Here is an 18489-nt window from a genome sequence, read left to right on the forward strand (position 1 = left end):
GAACCAGCAGCACCAGCCCTCTGGACATCTCCCCATTGCACAGAGAGGGGTGGCCTTGGCTCCTGCAGCCCTGCAGCCAGGCTTTTCCTGGTGTGTCTCACCTTGCCAAAGCTTCCCTCTGTAAGGGAATTTGAGACTCAAGGCTCCCTGGAGCAAGCATCAAGTCTACCATCTGTCTTTTTGTCTAAGACAAGATATACTAGCCAGTGCTTCCTAAAGCATGCAAACACCAGCTAACAGAAAGTATGGGTCTCATAGCTATTGTATATTGTTTGGAACTCTAAAATCCTCATTTTTCCTTCCTGGTGTTCCTAACATGAGAGATATTTTGTAGTCAAAAATACCACCATGGCAACCTGATCTGGCCACCTAAAGAACACATGCCTCAGAGACTAATTAGGAGAGATGTTTGAATTGCTGTTTCATGCAGGAGTGTGCAGCAAATTCTACACCACAAAACCTGAAAATTCACTGCCTAAATGACTTAAAACTGTGACTGGAATCTAAACATCTCCATTTTAGTGCCTGTGTGCCAATGCACCCAATGCTGAAAGCTGACCCAGGCATTGAGCCTTTTGCAAGAAATGTTTCTGTATATGAAGCCAGCCAATGGATGAAAGAGTGGAAAGTTGTATTCAAGGATATATAGTCCTAGGGAATTTTGTACCAGCAAAACATGCTACAAAAGACTTTTTCTATGCAAGTTCACCCAGCCCTTGACACCACAGGCAGCTTCCAATTAATTTCTCCTTCCTTGAATCAGTTCCCAGTTGCAATATACGGAAAATTCTGGCTTCCACCTTGGCTCACTCCTTACTCCAGTGGTACTTCCACAGCAGTTAGTTCAGACGGATGTTGTACTCCTTAGCATGAACAAGATACAGTAGCATCTTGCTGTAGTGTGAGGAAATATTTCATTACAAGCATGTAAAATATGCTGCCAAATTGCTTAATTATGTAAAGCCTTTTAAGAAAAATATCCCAAACCTTAAAACAAGATTTTTATATAAATATGAAATGTAGCTTAAAAAAGAAAAAAAAAAAAAAAAGAGGAGGAGAAGGGAAATTAAATATTACTGACTTTATTGAATGTCTCTATTCAAATATTTTGCATAAGCAGACATGTCACTTTAATCAGATAAAACCCACCAGGGAAGGTGATAATTATTTGTATTACTTCTTGACAGCTATAAAAAGCTAAAATGTTACTGTGCAAATTCTGTCTGAACTATTTAAACAATTGAAAAATGTGATTTAACAGCTAAAACAAACTTAATTCAGGCTGATCTCTCATCGACGTGTAAGATGAAATAAGCTGGCACTTTATACAGGGAATAGAAAATAACTTCACAATACCTTCACCTAATGTGGTTAAAACCTAGTAACACGTAAACCCCTCAGAAGACCTTGTATTACCATGGCTTACACAGGGGATGATGGCCATTTCTATACTGAGATCTACTGCCTTTAAACTTTGGTTCACAGTAGCCAGGGTGGGGCTTTGCCCTGGGAATTCCCAGAGAGCTCAAGCAGCCAGCTAGCCATGCAAGGACCAGTGGATGAGACTGCCTTGCACAGGCAGAGGGTATGAGGAAAGTCAGGAATGAGGTTTGGCAATACTGTTAGCCTTGTCAGGTCCACCCCAAAAAAATGATCTGCCAAGGAACAAGGCTTGAGGGCAGCAAAATTCCCCACTGGGACTGGTGGTAGACCCTGGGCTGGATGCCCTCAGGACAGCTGTGCAGCCAGCTTGCTACAAACACCAACAGAGCCATCGTGAGAGACGTCTGCAAATGCAACTCCAGCTGCTCAACCACCGAGCCAGCTTCTGAGTAAGAGGGGTGGCAAGATTTAATTCAGTCCAGAGCCGGGGAAGCCCTAGGCTGTCACTCACAGGAAACCCTTGCATTAAGGGCTTTTTCTTAAGTACTAGCCTTCCTTAGGCCTTCAACACTCGAGTTCAGAATTACACCAAAGCCAAGAAGCACAGCGATTTCCACAATAAAATCTGCAAGGCTGGCCCAGAAACAACACACATCCTATTATCAGAACTCTGGTTCTGCTGATGGGTTGCAGTGCTAATAAATCACCATTACATAGATTCCTCTTTCCCTCTTCTTCCCTCTTTCTATGTTTGCAGTCTCTGCCACTTGTTGCCCTGCTTTGTCTTTATAACAATATAACAGAGAGCTGTTTTCCACTTTTGCTACTCCCAGGTAGCCCAGACTCATCTCAAAACCTCCAACTATTGTCTTCAAAAATCTAAGTGCTCGAAAACTGAGTCACTCCACAGGCGGCAGGATTATTAAACCGTGACTCTCTAAGGATTTATCTAATTTCTCTTTAAGATCTTTGTTTCCATCAATAATTCAGGTTCCCACATGTCCCTTATGTGATCATCGTGGTACAGGGGGATGCTGCAAAACACTGGCTAGCTGGACAGCAAAGAGAAGGAGCTTTGTGACCTGGACATGCAGCTCCAATTTCTATGCCCAGGCAGACCATGTCTCTGTTTTCAGCCATTCTTTCATCTTCACCAGAGCTAGAAAAATATTATTAACAAACATCAGGATTGTGATTCCTGTACTTATAATGACTTTCTCCGGGCTTCCTCTTACTTCTAATGACTGCAGCATAAACAGGGTCTGGAAATAACTGCAAAACTTAGAAATCCTGCACCTGAGCTCTCCTTTTTCTGGCAGAAGAAGGTTTATTCAAACATGGGCACTCTCTCCTTCTCTCGTGTCTTTGCCGTCACATTTTGGAAGTTCATCTCCACCTGCAAACAGCTTTGCCACTGTGGAACTGAGGGCCTAAAACTCAGTTCCTGTAATCTAAACCCAGAGGCACCATGACAGGACATTGTGGGCACTGTTCTCCCCACAGCTTCATGTTAGCTTAAACATGGAGGTTCATTCACCTTTCTCACCATCTTGTCAGCTAATGTAACTCGCTGTAATTGTTTAGTGCTAAAAGATGCTCACCAAAGGCACAGAAGGAACAATGTAGAACAAAAGAAGACACTGAAGGCTATTCCAAACTTGTGTGAGCACATTCACAAAGAGAACAAAGGTTATGGAGTAAGCCTTATGCCTCAGGACATAGGAAAGCCCGCTAAAACACTGAGTTTCCCCATGGCTAATGGAGGTTCAGTGCTGTCAGAAGACTGGCTGGGTATCTGCTAGTAAATGCTCCTGCCTACCTGGAGAAGCCCCACGAGCATTCAGACTTGAGGTTCAGACTACTGGAGCTGATTAGTCTATCTGCAAAACTGAAATGTTGGGGTTTTTTGTCTCTGCTGGCAGATATTATCTTTAAATTTCTGCTGACAGTCAGCCTGGTGCAACAGGGACAGATCAGTGCATCAGTGCATCAGTGCAGTGCAATGAGCCTGGCCTATTTTGGAAGTTTTCTTTTCATCACTTTTTCATTTTGCAGCCTCCAGCCAGATGCTTGCAACTCTGACATCTTCCTACCAACCCTCCACCACCTTCATGTGTATCATATCTGAGCTTTTTGATGTGCTGTCTATTTCCTGTAGATGTTCCAGTACGTTTGCTCCTTCTAATGACTTGCTTTTCTCCTTTGAGCAACTTCTTTCTTGTGTTGATTTCCTGGAGCACTTATCATTTATTGATGGATAGTTAATTATCACCAGGCAATAGATCTTGCTCAATTCCCTAAAAGCAGCAGCTGACATTTTGTGTACGCCTCACCAGCAATGATCTTTCACAGTCACAGATACTTTTTGCAGCAGATAATGCATGAACCTGCAGTTAATCACATCGAATGAGTAAAGGATTCTTTCTTGTCTTTGGTTAAATCTCTGACTATCTGCAAAAAGTCCTGATCAGTTTCCAGACTTGCCTCTGTTTATGGAGTGATTGATTGCATGTACCAATTCTCCTCTATCACCAAAACATTTTACCATACCGTCAAATTACTGATCACAGCTTAGTTTTGCTGTCTGGTTACAACTACTCATCAAAATTATGTATTGCCCCTGCCTGGAGGCATAAACATAAAATTCTCTTGCTCTTCTCCTCGGTGTTCCCACTTATAATATATTGCCCTGGTGCCTCTTCTCTCTCTCTGATGTCAATTCCAAACTCAGTGCACAGCCCAAGCAAAATGTGCTGTAGCAACAGGGAGCTTGGGGAGGCACTGGGTGAGCTCAGAGGCTGTTTGTGACTGCTGATGCAGCCCTGTAACCGAGGGGCATTTCTCCCTCCTCTGCTCCCTGCCTGCCAGACCCAGGGCACCCCATCCAGGCTTGTGTGGTGTTTTCCAGTAGATCTGCATTTACCACTTTCCTTGCTCTTCAGCATCTACCCAAAGGTCTGGGGAGTGCTCTGGCCCTCACCTGAAAGAGAGCCCTCAGCCACACCAGTGAAAGAGAGCTGGCTCTCTTCAGCCTGGATGTCTCCTGTGCACTAAAGCACACAGAGCCATTTTCACTGAGGTGGAGTTTGCTTCCCAGTTGAGACAAATGCATGCAGACAACCATCCAACCTCCCAGCCTAGCCCATTACCCCTGCCTCACAGGAACATAAATCAAGTACCATGAAGCTATCTTTGCTGCTGCTAAGACTTATTGGATCAGTTGTCTTTCTTTCCTTTAGCAGAGGACCTTGCTCTCTTATCAAAATGCTGGATAAGATGTCCAAGTGATAGACTCCAAAATGTTAGAAGTCTGACCTTCCAAAGCCTGACACAAGCTGCTGTTAAAATGTATTTTATAGTCAAAGAAATTGCCCCCAATTTATAGATTCTATTGTGAGCATAAGGAACAAGATTGCAATATTGATGTGAAATTTTGCTTTTTCATAAATCTGTGTTCAGGTCTGGTTGTCCTTCCACAGTTGCTTTATGTGATGGAAGAACTTATCAAACCAAATCTGAAGTCATCAGGAGAAATGCCATTGCTCTGATACTGACTGAGACAGTTATCTTGGATTTAAAACACACTGAAAATTCTCTGAGTGTATGAGCTGATAACAGGACATTACTCATGGTTTTACACTTGGCAGTTGAACTGGTGCTTCATGCACTGTATATTTGATTCATTCCTCTCTGCTGGTGTCCTGACTAAATTCAGAGCACAGGGCATTTTTTTACATAAGAATTTCTCCTATGACTTTGCTGTTTCCTTCCTAAGCAAGATTGATCTTTCCAGGGGAGGTACACATTGTTACAGACTGATGATCAAAGGCTTATTGCACTGAGAAAGCAGTGGCAGACATACAAAACTGCTGGCTGTTAATGAGTGGGGAAAGCCTGTTTGATCCTAAGAAGGTATTGTTTAGGTGGATTTTGGTTTTAAACACATCTCTCTAGTTCCTTTTTTGTTATGGCACTGATATGGCACACAAGCAACTTCATTTGTCACCTGGACTCTCGCCAGCTCAACATTTCATGCATGCAGCAGTTCGCTGTGAAACACTACCATATGAGATTAGTCCTGTATTTTCCTCTTATTATGGGTGATTGTGACTATCAGGTCACACATTAAGTTTTTATCCATCAACACATGGCCTCAACCTGCTTCCACAGAACTTGGAGAAAGATTTGCCTTCTGTTGATTAAGAGACTTTGCTTAAAGGAATAGCACCAGGGCTGGCCTCTAGCTTGTGAAAGCTCCATCCAGCTGCACCAATGTACCCCTCCCAGATTTGGGGATGTCCTTCACTTCAGTTCTCCCCCCTCTCTCAATTAAAGTGTTCATTATGTCACACCTTAGATTTCATGCACTAGCAGATGTTAAAGAAATTGATTCAAGTTCTTGCTTTCTTATTTCATCTTTAACCCAGTTCTCTCCTTTAATCTGTATATCCACCTAGAATCTGGATCTTTCTGATTCTATCTGTTCACTTTTGTACCTAACCTGTCCCCCTTTCCCACTCTAATGGTGCTTTTATTCAAACATTTTCAACCTTCACCTTATCACAATCAGCTTCTCCCCTGACTTCTACTGCAGCAACCCAGATTCCCTGAGGTTCACTTAACATCCTATTAAGATCATGCAGGACTTTCTACTGTGATGATGTTGTACCTTTGTCCCTGCTTTGGTTCCCACTCTTCAAATTTAGTCATTGACAAGGAGTATTCATGGGCTGCCCATCCTCTCTGCCATGTTTGATTGTGACAGTTCACACTTGCCGTGAGCCACATCACTCTGACACCTTCAGTGTCTCCCTTGTCTACATCCAGCACTGGAATCTTAACATTTTATTTCCTGCCTCTCCTACAGTTTCCAGTCACTACCTACCATTGCCACCCCTCCCTCTTAAATACATACATATACTTTAATGTGACGCTGTTGAGCAGGACGGGAATAGAGAACTCCAGATCAGAAGGCTAAGAAAATGAACTCTCCCTTTATTTCAAATGTACCACTCTATATATAGAGAACATCAAGAAGACTAATTTCATTGGTCTTAGAGTAAAAACATGTCACACCATTGGTGTGCAGTGAATGACGCACAGTAGCAGAACATATCTGTAAACAATGTGAATAACAAGATAGATTAGAGAATTATTTACATTCTTCCCCAACTGTTTCCCAGGCTCTTGCCTGGTTAGAAAACCTTTCTCTTTCTCTCTGACTGAGCTGAGAATGCCCACATTAATGGACTGGGAAAAATATAATTATCTATGAGGAAGGTGCTTTGAAGGGATCTCAAGTAAAAAGGGAGCATGTTGACCTCCTGCCTGAAGGGTCATACTCTGAATTCTGCAACAGCCAGTTGGAAGGGAGGTGTATTGAAAAGTCTGGTTTACGCACCTTTCTGAGAATGGTGAGACGAATAATAGAACATTGTTAATCAGCATTGGTTGTTGATTGTGAGGGCTCCAACAAGCTTAAGCTACATACATAGCTTTGAGAGGTTTGAAATTACAGCTTATCTTTAATCTACGTCCTTGCTGATGCACTGTACAGACTTATAATGTGTTTTAGAGACCCCTCCCTGGAGTGAGCACCACCACTCACCTTCCTTTGCCTGCTTGCTGGGATCAGAGGTGTCAGCAGGAAGAGAGCAACAGGCAGCTTCCCTCTGTCTGTATATCTGTGAATGATGAGTTTAGGTTCTGGACCAGACCCCATCTGTGACTTTAGTGAGAGCAGGACCCTTGGCACCTGGCAATCAGCACTGGAGAAACAAGCAGGGTCACATTACCATTTACTCCAAAACCTCGGCCCTAAACTGCACACCAGTGAGGGGCAATGAGCTTCGGTAAGACAGCAGAGCAAGCAGTGCTCCCACAGACACAAGGACAAAGAAGTAGAACTGCAGAAGTAAAGGAAGCAAAGGTGGAACTGAGACTTTCAGATACAGAGCTGTTCCTCTGGCTCATTCCACCTGACTCAGAATAACTAAACAGAGCATAGTGCACAACTGCAGCGTGACCTACGGGGTACATACATTTAAATCCACATCACTGCATCTTGTCAATGGTGAATTTAAACTGTGCAATTTACTGGTTTTCCCTTGAGATTGAAAGGTGATGACCTTTGGTCAAGGAAGGGAAGCAAAATTAGTTCATGCCATAATTCCAGAAGAAGGGATAAAAATAACGTGAGAGGGGCTTTTCATTAAGTCCACTACAGTATTTTATACAGATTATGCTTTCTTTTTTTCCTCAAACCAAGAATAACTTTCCAGTCAGAAACAGAAAAGCCTTGCCAAATAAAAAAAAAAAAAAAAAAAAAGATAACTCATGAAAAAGAGTTCTTAGTTCTTAGGTTCTTAGGCTTTGGAAGAAAATAACTTCATGTCCTGTCATTTAATTTGCAATAGAGAGACCACAAAGTTATATCATTTCTTCCTAGAGAGGATTACTTCTGTCATGCATTTCATCAGTCAGAGCACATGCAGTATAACTTGTGATCAATGATTTCTGGATAAAACCAAAATCTTGGGTTTGACCAGAATTTTTTATGGACCACAAATAATAGGGTTTTATAGTAAAATAAATATATTTACACAGAGATATACGCAAACCAAGTCTATAAAAATGTGTACACGTTTATCTCTGAAATCCACACTAAGTCCTATCTGAAGGTTTGTAATTTATTTTACAGGGAATATGAATCACAAAAAGTAAGCTCATGCATATAATATGGTATTTACAAAGAACACAAAACCTGCAGTCCTTATCTAGCTAAACAGTTAAAGATAACCTTAAATGCCATATAGAATGAGGACCTCTGCAAGGATCAGCATAGACATGAAATTTTTTTGCCCACTTTTAAAATTTTAGATAAAGCTTTCTCATGAGAAAATTTTTAACTTTAAAATAAGCCCTTTTTCATCATTCAACACCAGAGGCAGATGCTGCACAGGTTCGCTGTGTAGCCTGTGGGAGACAGTCTCACTACAGAAACTTTTATGGCAGAACAGAGTATTTTTCCTCCTGACCATTTGACCAGTGTTATTATTTTTTCTTTTAAACTCTGAAATAGAAAAGAAAGCTTTTACTTAAAAAAATATGATAGTGAAAATTGAAGGTGTTTCACAGTATACTGAACTAACAGCTTCTCCTCTTCCCTAAGATATCTCAATTTCTAAGTTTCTTCACCCACTCAGAGTCCTTTCAGCTATTCTGTACATATACATCTTCACCCTTGGACTGTGACGTGCCGGCAAACTGTATACTGTCTTCCTTAAAAGAGGCAAGTGTATATAAGCTAAGTAACAGTGAATAGATGCCTTTCAAATCTAGGTCCAATTTTCCATCAATTCTGTCATAAATCATCTGTCTGTTTTAAGCATTTCCTATTTCCACAAATAAGTTTTAATGAAATGCTGAACTCACAATAACAAAACTTCCACTGGATTTCAGAGAGCCCTGTTCTCATCCACAGATGTGACTGAGTCCATGTTAACTGGATTTTTTATTGATCAGTCTGTAGATTTGTGGGATCCTGTTTCAGCAACTTTGGAATAGTTTGATTTGCCAGGCCCTACATACCCAGCCCCATTTGTCTATTTCTTTCATGGATGTCGCAGTTACCACTTTTTTCACTGTCCAATGCACTCTGTGTGTGCCTTTGTGTACATGGTTTTCTGAGAAATTTTGAAGTTAATTTATATTTTCTTGGCTAGACAATGCTTTTCAATGTGTGTGCACCCTTCCCAGTAACACAAAACAGAAGCTTGAGAAACTAGGAAAGTTTGCTAAGATATTTCCTTGTTAGGTTTTGATGTTTAGGACAAATATTTGCATTTAGGCTGTTTGAAATTTGCTGTTTCTCACTTCCTACAACTGTGCCACACCAAGGTGGGCACCAATAACCTTTTCACCTCATGCTCAACATCCTGAAGAACTGCCATCACACATATTGCAAACATCAGTATGATCTGACAAACCATAATTGTGACTGATAAGCTGACCATCTTGTTTCCCCATTTTTTAAATTCTGCTTTTATCCAACTCTGCTACAGGAGAGGAGCTGTTTCAATAATAAATCAGAAAAAAAAATTAAGTTCTTCAGCTGTGAAAACCAGGCTGGACCCTTGTGCTAAATTTACCAGTAATGATTTAGGTATAGCAAAATTCAGTCTTGTACTAATGGAGAAGGCATGAATAAAACAATCCAGTATAGATCCCTTCAAAAGAACTGGGATAAAGATTTATACAAGTTTTGAGGGCTGCTGCTTTGAGATATTAAAAGATGATCCCTGTCACAGGTTAGCAATTACTTCTTTACATGACAGCAAGAGCTGTCTCTGAAATTTCAATCTTCATTCCAAAAATTGCCCTTTTCATACAGGACACATGAGAAATTTATGAATTTATTTGCATCCAACTTGCAGATGAAAAAACAAGATCCTGTCTGCTCACAGATATTACAGACCATAATACACATTTTCGGAGGTAGATAGGTATCTTTGGTGTCCTAGTAATTACATTTCGTCCACCTGTCTTCCCTGTAGGGATGTGAATTAAAACAATACTTAATCTCCTCCAAGGTGTGAGTCAGTGTGCCTAAGTTCCAGCCAGGAGACTTTACATTTCTGCAGTAGATGAACTGATTACTATTATCCCCAGTGCCTGCATAATTAGAAGAAAAATAGCTCTGCTTTTCCTGTATCTGCACCTTCTGGGGTCCCAGAAGGAAACAATACTTCTTAACTAAAAAAAAAGGTTTTTCAATTCCTATCACACTGATATTCTTCTCTTTCACTTTTCCCTCACTCAGAGTTTTCAGGCAGAACTTTCCGACTCTTTTATTATTTATTTGGAGAAGAAAGACATTTTAAAAGCCTGAGTGCTGGCAGAATGACTTTATGATCTCATGATCACCTCCATCCTACAGCTGTAGGCCTCTTCAGAGCTCTCTGTGGGGAGCAGTGGGGAGAAGGTGTCCAGGGCTACTGATTTCACAGCAAGTCCATGACCTTCTCCAGCAACACAAGTGAGGTGAAGGTTAATGTTAGCTCAGTGCAGCTGTGGACCAAATGTCCTTGTTTTAAAAGGGCTGATTGCTTACAACTTCGCAGAAGAGGTGGTTGTTTTGTGATGACATGGAGAGGGTCAGGTGAATGACTTGGTCATTAGAAGTGTGTCTTCTCCCTTATGGGAATTTATGTCCCTCCATATTACAGTTGTAGGGTTAATTACTTTTTTTTTTTTTTTTTTTTTTTTTTTTTTTTTTTTTTTTTTTTTTTTAATTTCTGCATGTAGACTGCCTGGAACAGCCTTGTGTTTATCCTTTCCATGCCTAATTGCATAATTCCCCTCCTTTTAAATGGGAATCCAATTAAAACTTTCCATGTATTCCCACTGCTCATACCCTTTGGCAAGTTTGGTGGTTCCCCTTTGAAAATCAGCAGCCAGCAGTATGCAGTGGCCAGCCAAAATTATTAAAACAATGGTATTCATTGTTCATACTGCAGAAAGAAAACAATTTTAAAGAAAAAAAAAGTTCAAAGTAGCAGCAGTTTACATGCAAGTCTAACTCAGCCTAAGTCCAGACATCAGTGACAGCCACTGAGAAAGTTCCATCTTAACCAGCCAGTTCAGGGTGCCTCTCATTCTGTCTCTGATGTTCAGAAGGATGGAAGTGTCCAAGCATCCAAGTAGCTCTTGAAAACACTACAGACATATCCAAATCACCAAGAAATATTCTACCTAACTATAAACAGATTAATGATTTTTGCTTTTAACAAAGGCACAGTTTGTGCATACATGTATGCCCTTCCTCCACTTGTTCTGCCTGTTCAAGGTTAACATAAGGTTTAAATAACTTTTTCCTCTTTTAATTACTGATTTCATGCATTATTGGGTGGTTCCAGACTGAAGTTTTCTCTTTCAAAACAGAGCTCGGCTTTACTTGTCCTTACTTCTTCCATATTAACAAAAAAGAGATTGTTTTGTTCCCACAAATAAAGCACTTTTGTCCCAGAAGACACTGCTTTGTCACTGTGTTGACAAAATCTTCCCGATGTAGTCTGGGGACTGTTAGCAACCACTGACTGTGGCCCTGCACTGCCAGGCAAAGAGCTGTCTTTCTGTCAGTCATTCTATCCTAGTGCCTCAGTGTTAACATGGCTTTCTCCCTGGCACTACAAATTGTCAAACCGTAAAAAAATTAATTGCTACACACTAGTGATCACTTCCATAGATAGGGCCTAAGGCAAAACAGACAGATTAAATAATATGCATCTCTTTCTGACATTTTCTGGCAAATGCTATCCGTGACATTGCAAATGAAATCATTAGGACCAGCTGCTCATTTTACCTGTGCCCTTCCAACCAGATCAGCAAATGGTGTCCTTACTCTGAAGTTTCTGCAGGTCAGACAGGATCTCTGCAGAACAGAGTTATCCAAATAGTAATAACAATTTTTTCCATGACTGTAATATATAATACATTGTCTATAGTATATTATATACACCATCTAATATACAGTAAATCCATAGTTTTAGATAAATGTATATGTTTTGTATACACATATATGATACACATATGTATGATATGCCTGTATATCATTTATATATGGGTATCTTGGTTCTTCTTCCTTTTTTTTGCTATTCAACCACTACAGTTGTACTCAAATGTGTACTGGACTTCATTTTTCAGGCACCACCCACAGAAGATGATGTAGAAATGTCTGAAAATGTGTTAAAGGTTCAAGCAGTACCTCTGGAGCTACAGAGATCCTCTCAGCTCTCAAACTCAGATGTCAGATGGGTGCAGCTCAGAGGAAGCGCCTCTGTTGCCTTTGGAAAGGAAAGAACCATGAGCAGCAGGGTTCAGGTGCGGGGATTGCTGGACTCCAGGACAGTTTGGATGGGTGGTGACGAAGGATCTCTGAAGCCCAGTCTTTAGAGCATATGGTTTATTGTAAAGGATGAAGGGCCCTGCTTAGAGTTGCTAGCCGCAACTCGTGGCAGGCCCAGGGAGAGCGGGGGGAGAGAGAGAGAGAGAGAGAGAGAGTGCCAGGTGGGCATCCCAGCAGGAGGGTCCCAGAGAGAGAGCGTCCAGTCCCTCAGCCACACCTTATCAGGGGGCTTCAAGGTGGGCTGGTACAGGACTTGGGCCAATGGGGTTACAGATACCTGATACTTCAGGGGAGGGTTACAGGTATGGGATGAACCACACATTGGGGGGTGAGACAGGACATTCCATTTGACCTTTGGATCTATCAGAAAGGGGGGATTGCTTTCAGCTTGGCTGTATTATTGTTTTCGGGATGCTCAGTAAAGAAGGCTTGGTATTTCAAACCTTGTTTTCATCTCGATATCTGTATTCTCTGATTCTTTTGCCAGGCCATCATATTTATAGGGCCTTGCTATTTCATCTTCCCCAACATTCAGGGAATACAAGCAAAATAACTTTCAGCTCCAGACGACTTCAATGTCTGAAACTTCCTGTTCTTAATGTTATAGTCTTCTGAAGAATAATCCAAACTACAGGTAGGCAAACCTAGAACTGATACCTAAGCTGCTAGCACTGAACAAAAATTTATGCTTAGCAAAGCACGTAAAGTTCTTCAGGTAGACCAATACAGAGTAGGGCAAAATATTAACTTAGACATCCTACCCTGCCAGGAGCCATCATAATACCTCAAAATGCAATATTTAATTCATCACCTTGCATAATACTGGACCTATTGCATAACAAGGGATCTAATTGCATAATAAGGGAACTAAATATTTTAAATATTATTTTTTTCCTAAATTAATATATTATTCATCATCACTGGTAGTATGAAGGTTCACTGGAAGACATGTAAGAGATGTGAAGGAAAAATGTCCTATTCTTTCTGTAGCAATGAGCTGCATTCATATCTTGCTGATCCCCGACTGAAATAATATTCACTGAAAACCTGAGTGTAAATGTTGAAAGTTTATTGAGAAAGAACACATTCTACCTGCAATTTCTAAGAAAAATGAGTAAGTGAGCTTAAAACATTTGGAAAAAAAATAAGAGAAGTTAACCTCTTATGCCACATCTGAGTTGTTCCTGTGTTATTCCAGTTGAGATAATTGACAAAACAAGTATTTGCAGTCAGAGACTGCAGCATGACAGGAATTCATGTGAACGCATTATAATAGTCAAGTGTTTAATCACTTTTCAATTCTTGTAAAACAAAGATCATTTTCCAGCATTGTCTGAACTGAGCTTGCTGTAGTCAATGGGTGTTCAACTTCTTTGCATGAGACAATTGAGTTCACCACCCTGGATAATAAAGACCTACTGTTTTTTAGACTATAACTCAGCAGGTGATTGAATGTTATCCTCTTCACAGAAAAATACAAGTAAAATGAGCTCTTCAGCTGTAAATAATTTGGTCAAAAAAGAGAAAGCAAATGTACTTCTCAGGTAACAATCTCAGCTCTGCTGCATGGTGCAGGGATTTTCCCTAGCCATCCAGTTCTGGATTTCTTGTCATCAGCCATCCCAAAAAGGGAATGTTAGTGAGGGGTTTTGTGGAAAGTCTCATTACAAGACTGAGCGTGGAAATTCATGTGAGGAGTTCAATGCAGAATATGGCCTGACCGTATTCTCTTCTCTCCAGCACAATGGGAAAAAGGGAATACTGGAGTAATCTCCTTTGTCATCTAGAAATAGCTTTTCCTTTTTTTCTTGCTCCTACATCCCAGAGTTAATCCATGTGGTTTGACAGCCCTGCAAATGCTCTCACAGGCTTTACCAGACTTTAGTTTATATTTATAATGCAAAATGAAGGGTTTAGATTGTTTTGTTTTTAGAATATCCATAATATTAAAAAGGCCCCATAATCAACGAATAACAAAATAAATCAACTAATCCCTTTATCCAGAGCCATTCAAATCTGTCATTAAAACCCTGAGGTTCTGACAGATGCCACCATGTCAGATTTCTTTCCCCTCCATGTTGTTTTGATTGACACAGATTTTTTGATTTGGGTTAGAATTGCATTTGGGCTTTCCATGGCATATAGTCAAACTAGCTCATTTTTAATGTTAATTTCCTGAAAATAATTGAAAACCAATCCATACTTTTAATCTGTGTCAGGTGCTTGCCAATGATGGCCTTTTTGTTGTTGTTGCCATTGACACACAAGGTGATCCAGGAAAATGCCTGGTTTCTGTGGCTCTCTGCCCAGCCCTGGCTTTGTGAAATAACTGGTTTCACTTAGCCAGGTTGTTTGCAGTCATTTACTGTAATGCCCCTCCACCATTTCCTGAGGCAGCTCTCTGGCATTTTCAGTCTCCACTTGTGAGACTTCAGTCTCACCCATCCTGATCAGTGGAACTGTAGCAAATTTGTCCATTCGTGTCTTTCTAATACATAAAATACATGGATATTTATGCTAATTTTTTTTCCTCTGCAGTACAGGTTATTCCCATATTACACTGGGTGAGAAGGTTTGTAGGAAAAAGTAATGGGTTTTATGAAACCAATATAGTTTCTTTGAAAAATCAAACAGGGTCTTCTTCAGGTCTGAAGCAGAAGTGTTCATGCAAAGTGATTTTCAAATATAGCCACAAGAATTTATCCTTCACAACTGACACATAATTTTTAACCCCTCTATAAGCAGTGAGATCCCTAGAAAAAAATATAGGTGCCCTTCTCATGAAGTATCAAGATATAAATTAGAATAAGTCTGCATAGAAAATGCGTATGTGTGTCTATAGCACACAGACATCCCAGACAGAGGTAATAATTCTGGCTTTGAATTTGTTTTTCCATAATACACTGACAACTTTTCTGCAGAAACCTTGAGTCCCCGCACCACTGAGTAGCTCCATAGAGTTTAATATAGCCTCATCCTGGCTTAAAATTTGGTGTATGTTTAAATGCTTTCCTGGGGTATTTAAAACACTTTTGTTGCAGCCCACCTGTTAAAAGCAGATCACAATAATTCTAGAGACTGGAAGAGTTACTGTTAAGAAGCACTTTCAAAACACTGTATCTCTTTATTAGAAATTTTTAAATCATTGCTGTCAGCCCATTTCTCACAAGTGAGGGAGTGAAAATGTTCTTGCTTAGCATCTTTCTCCTCTTTTTCTGGCCCACCTCCAGTCCCATCTCCCCAGGACTTCTGACTCATTGTTAACAGGCAGCTGCAAGTCCTTTAAAACAACCTGGTTTTCACACCAACTGACTGCAAGCCCTGCAGCACTGTCATAACCTCTCATTTTTGTTCCTAAGGACCTGCAATTTTTTAAACAGCTTGAATATATTTGATCTTTTCAGTTTTTAGAGGGCCATCAGGAAGACTGATTGTTCCCAGCTAATTGCAGAGAAAGAAAAAGAAGCTGGCTGTTCATAATAAAAAACCGCCCTTAAGTGTAGATGGAATTCAGTCATGATAATTCACGCGGTTTGGTGTCTGATTTCGCAGATTTGATCCTGTACCAAGAGACTGTTCAAACTGAGTTCAACTTGGGCATAACTGTGTTGGCAAAGTCTTCATTTTCCGTGGCGTCTTCAGAGGCTGTTCAAAACACAGCTCTCAGAGCATTATGGTTCAGATCTTTCTCAGAGTGCACATGATCTCTGTTGAAGACAACTTTTGAGAACGCAGCCCATCCTGTAGGGATGTTCAGTCCAAAGGTCAGCTGGAAGCTGCAGAATGGCCACTGGTTTTACCTGGATCACAGCTTTCCCTTTATAGCATACAACCTTACATGTCTCCTCTGCTTGCTGTGTTGGCACAAGGGACACTCTCTGGGAGGCATTGCCACATTCCTTTGGGGAAGGAATGGACACAGCTTTTTATTGCAAGCCAACAGGATGGTCTAAGTCAGAGCAGAAGGTTTCTTTGCCACGCTTACATGCCTGCCATCCAGAGCAGAAGGGTGAAAAGGGCTGATTAAGATGAAGTGGCTGCCTCTCTTCTCCTACCTTCACACCACCAGATGAAGCAGCTTCTCTGACCAGGTGAAGTTAAGTTTCAAGACAAGAAATTCCAGGCAGCAAAACCCCTTGAGCCACGTGTTTTGTACTTGCCTCCCTTCCCGTTCCTTAGGGCTGAGATGTCCACATCTTCTGGAACTGGCTCCTGAGCTGAAACAGAAGGGGTGCTGCTGTGTATTTAATGTGCAAATATTGCAGTGTAGTAGTGACAGGAGTATTGCAAGTGACCTATGAGGTGAAGTGCAATTACTGTCCTGCAAGAGTAGGTTATTCCTTTCCTATATGAATGTACTGACCTAACTTAGGAGAGAGCCACAGGAAAGGTGGACAAGGATCACACCATAAATCCTGATGACACACACTCATGAGACAATGACTGACCCATCTGCAAAACCAGCCAGGAAGACATAGGCTTTTCTCTGAGACTGGAGTCTAGGATTAAAAATAAGAGCCAGAGATCTTCCAAAGGGAACTTCCCCTAAAATGTCATGGGACAAATGATTTGAGTTAATGGTCAGCCAAACTGCAGAATTCAGCAGCACTTAGTGCTTAAGGATTTAAGCACTTAGATTAGCCTACTCAGGAGCCTTCTGTAGCAATGCTCTCATGCAGCCTTGCTGTCTATTAAACACATCTAAATTGCACACTAAGGATAAAACAAATAAGAGAGAGGAAAATGGATTTATAAAAATACATATTATCTATGCTGTTTCTTTTGCCATTTGGAAATCCTAAAAACTGGATCCTCTTTTTTTTTTTTTAGTCTCCTTTGTAGCATGAGAGTTTTCCTTAAGCACAGAATATAATTGTCCACCAGACTATATCACTGGTAAGCTGTTAAAAGGTATAGCTCTACCTAAGCGAGGCCTTGGGGTAGATTTTCTTTTGCACTGGCCTTCTTGGAAGGTTTTATAATGATTTTATTTTAAACTCTGAGCACAGGAGAAGAGAGAGACTGGCAAACCTCTCTGCAGTTCTGAGCTGGGAAATATGTTTGTGATCTGCAGATGTTTGTCCTCTATCTCTTGCAGCATCTTAATGATGCAGTTCACTGAGCCCTGCCATTTGCCCCTGAATTTTCCTCTCATGCTTCCCCTCAGCTTATTTTCACCTCATTTAATAACTATTAAGATAATTCTGCTGTTAGAAGCCAGTAGGGGCCCATTGCTGCTTTCCTACATCCACTCTCTACCCTGATACACTCACCTGTCTGAGTAAATTGAGCTAGTTAAGAGAAGGCATTTTCTAGGACACAACGATTTTAAAGGCCAGTTTTGTGCCCAGTGTAAATCAGCCTCACTCTGCACTATGCAGTTTCTCCAGAAGTTACTGGCTTAGCTCAGGTGAGGAAGTGTTGGGTAGGTAGCCAAACTTCAATGCAATGATTATTTCCTTTTTCCTTTCCTTGAAGAATCTCCAGAGCTGTCATCCACCTGGGCACAGACCTACCACAAAAAGATAAGCCTGTCCAGCTGTGCTTAGTTTTCTTCAGTGCTACAGAGTCATCTCTGGCTCACAGCAGTGGCTTTTCTCACACTTGTCAAGCAGCCTTGACCCTTGAGGCACTGTGCTGGGCCATGATGACAGTTTCACATAACCCTGATAATTAATGCCTTTTGGAGCACTGGTTATTGAAACATAACACTTGATAAATGCACGATTCATTTTTAAACATGATTATTCCAGTACAGCCACATTAAACCCCACATGAAGGTGTTTCTTTTGCTTTTAATTCCTGCTTTAATGAACCAAAAGGTCTCGATGAAAAAAAAAAATTAAAAAAGGAAACATCCTTGTTAACTGCAGCAAGTTTTGCTCTTTTGGGCAGTGATGGTGAAAGTTAATGTGACTGGGACTATGGATGGGTGTTATACAGTTGTCACAAACAGGTAATGTTGTACAAGTGATCCAGCATAACATTCCAGAGCCAACTGTTCTACGTTAGCAGGGAAGTGGGCCAAATTCATCCACTCTGCAACTCATGGCCTTTTTGTCTCCAGATTTTCCATTTATTTTTTATATCTGCCAAGAGGGTAGTTTAGAGAACATTACATTGTCATAACATTGTATTCCACTAGCAATATTCTTTAATTGTAGTAATAATACATAATCAGCCATATACGTGTGAATTAA

This window comes from Vidua macroura, chromosome 2, assembly GCF_024509145.1.
Source record: "Vidua macroura isolate BioBank_ID:100142 chromosome 2, ASM2450914v1, whole genome shotgun sequence".
NCBI classification, from domain to species: Eukaryota; Metazoa; Chordata; class Aves; order Passeriformes; family Viduidae; genus Vidua; species Vidua macroura.